Source organism: Triticum dicoccoides, chromosome 3A, assembly GCF_002162155.2.
Source record: "Triticum dicoccoides isolate Atlit2015 ecotype Zavitan chromosome 3A, WEW_v2.0, whole genome shotgun sequence".
NCBI lineage: Eukaryota > Viridiplantae > Streptophyta > Magnoliopsida > Poales > Poaceae > Triticum > Triticum dicoccoides.
The window spans coordinates 702,489,315-702,492,211 of NC_041384.1; the positions used below are offsets into that span (position 1 = coordinate 702,489,315).

At 57.0% G+C, this 2,897-nt stretch overlaps 1 pseudogene; it reads right to left on the reverse strand.

The window, feature by feature from the left end:
- Positions 1 to 539: 539 nt before the first annotated feature.
- On the reverse strand, positions 540 to 1,726 carry LOC119272995 (annotated as a pseudogene).
- Between the last annotated feature and the right edge of the window lie 1,171 nt (positions 1,727 to 2,897).

Below are 2,897 nucleotides of genomic sequence, written 5' to 3' on the forward strand. Positions count from 1 at the left end.
GGGGGGGGGATGGATACCACCAACACCCTCCATGAAGGGATGGCGGCACCCGCAGGCTACACCACATCGGAGCCGGAAGAACCAGATGGATTTCTCCCGCATTCCCAACCCCCATCGTCCAGCCATGCCAGAGCCAACCATCCATCTTGCCGCCCACCTGCATGCGCCACCGCGGTCTTGCCGCCACACATGCCGCCTCCCTGAGAACACCACCATGAGGCCAAGAAGATGAAGAGAGAAGCGCTAGGCGTCGGGAGCAGCGCTGGAGCCACGCGGGAGGGAACCACTTCCACCGCCGTCATGCGGGAGGCCCGTGCCTCCGGCACCATCGCGGTTGCCATCCGGACGTGGCAGCAGGGCACACCAGGCCACCCCTGGCCCGGCCAGGACCAAATCAGGCCTGCTAAGCCCCACTGGCCATGCTGCAGCAGGGCGGCGCCGGCGCCGCTAGCCCGGCACACCTCCTCTGCCTTCCGGGAGCCGCGCAGGCGCCGCACCCTGCCGCCGGCCCACCCCGACCCAGATGGGGCCCAAGGGGCCTAGATCTGGGTCGAGCGGGCGCCGCCAGACCCGCCGTCGCGCCACCCCGCTGCCAAAGGCAGCGCCACCACCCAGCTGCTCTCCCACGCGCCATCAGGACACACCACCGCCGCGCCGGATCTCTGCCGCCTAGGGACACCTCCCGGATCTGCGTCGTCCCGCGCCGGAACGGCACCAGGAGGGGAAAGGTCAGGGGCCGCCGCTGCCAGCGCCGCCCGGGACAGGCCCGGAGGCGGGCGCCATCGACGGCGGCGGGGAAGGAGGGGAGAGGGAGGGCTTGGGGAGGAGGGGGCGGGGTGCGGCCAGTCGCCCGCGGGGGCGACGCTGTCGCTAGAGGCGACGGTTTTTCGGAGTTGAAGTTTTTGACCTATAAGGTATTTACAGTTGCAGGCCCAAAAGTCAATTCAAAATCGGCTGAAGAACAACAACCAAGGACAATTCTCAAATTGTTAGGCAGTCGAGTACAAACCTTGAATTGGTAGCACTCTTATGATGAAACGAACTCCAGCCGCATACTCTTCGCAGAGGATCGCTGCATATCATCAAGAAATCACTGGGAAAATTCGTATAGAACATTTTACGTACATGGCTCTTGGATCCTTTTGCCCTGCTTCTGCGAGGTCGTGCACCGCGTCCACCGTCGAGTGAGACTGGTAATCGACCACTACAAAAGCCGGACTGTAGGATGCATTATACCAAAAAAAAAAAGACTCAGCGTTGGAACATGACCTTCACGGCTTCACCACCCTTGCCATGGGAATCAGTTTTACCTCCTCTTCATTGGGCACATCGTGCGTAGTCACCCTCGCCCTCTTCGCTGCGTCTAGGGGGTCTGGCAAGAACCTCTCGGCGATGGCTGCAACCGCGGCCTCCGTGGAGCTAGAGGATGGGGAGGAGAGGGCAAGGACAAGGGGCTTGTTGGCAGTCTAGCGCTCGACGGGGTCGCATGGGGAGGGCTCGAGGCGTACATATTCAGTGTCGTCGAAGGGATTGAGCGGGGGCCAGCGGGAGACGCAATATGTGGCATGGATGATCTTGTTGCACGGGGTGGTGATGGTGTGGTGACGCCCGCGAAGGGAGGAGGAGATAGAGAGGGAATGTAGGGAGGAGAGGTGGGCAGAGAAGTGATTGGGACGGGCTGATCGGAGGTGCTCGAGTGTCGTTTGTGGGGATAGAAGTGGTCCATGTTGGATGCCCGATTGCCGGCGGCGAGCTGAGAAGAGGGGGAAGGGAGCTAGCCCGCGCCCCGCGGTGACCCGGTAAAAACCGAAGGCAGCCTTGAGGAGACGCGAAATCATGAGAGAAGAGAAGGCTGGAGAGGATTCGAGAACCGACCATCCCAAAGCGGGCAGCAGGAGCTTTGCAGATGACGCGTGCAACAGTACTAACCAAAACTTTTGAGCTAGAGTACTAACCAAAATAGTACTAACCAACACACAGATAACAACCCACCCAGCGGGGACCTACGCAACGACCCGGTCAAAATCGACACACATATTTGACATTGGACACCTCAATTGCTTGCAGGCGATTTCCCCTAGGAAGCTTAGTAATGTAGTAGAAAATTAGTACGTAAAGGTTATTTGTGTTTATAGCTATATGTCACTCGTTGGACTCTGTTCAGGTCACTCCCAAGTAAGATATTGCACATGTACCCGAAAGAGTCCAATTTAGCACCGTTCCTTCTACACGAGCATTTGTTGTTGGCTCAATGTTAAGGGCCAATTCTTTTGAGCTAATTCTCAACAATCATGTCTGGAGAATCGACAATCGAAAAAGACCTCGATATGCTTCTCCAATACTGTCTAAGAATCATCGGAATCCGCAGTAGTCTAATGAGAATCACCAGAATCGTTAGTCTATTGGAGAATTGGCTCCCAGCCACGATTCTAAACAGTCCCGCTAAAGAAAACGGTTCGACTTAAGTCGCTATCCCTATTAGAGCACCAAATTACGACCAAATTGCCACTCTGCCTTTGAACTGTGACGCCCAATGCTCACCTTGCTCCGCCAGCCTGCTGCCAGCTTCCAACAGGCCGCCACTGCTAAGGTCGGGGAGCACTAGAGTAGGGCGACGGACTTCCGCTTGACAGACTTGTTCATGGCCATTAGGTGGAACAATTCCTGCTTTCTCCCCCTAATACCCCGCCGTCAGTCCCTCGCAACCACAAGTCGAGTCAGCCCACCACTTCCCCTTTCTGCTCGGCATTGGCGATGGATCGATCAACAACCAGGACCAGTGGGCGGAGCTTGCTAGAAAATGTTGGGTGGCCAAGGCCGAAACATGAGTATTTGGGAGCGTAAATTGCTAAAAACATTCTCATCTAAGCCCTCCCTCAAAAAAAAATCTTTGGAGT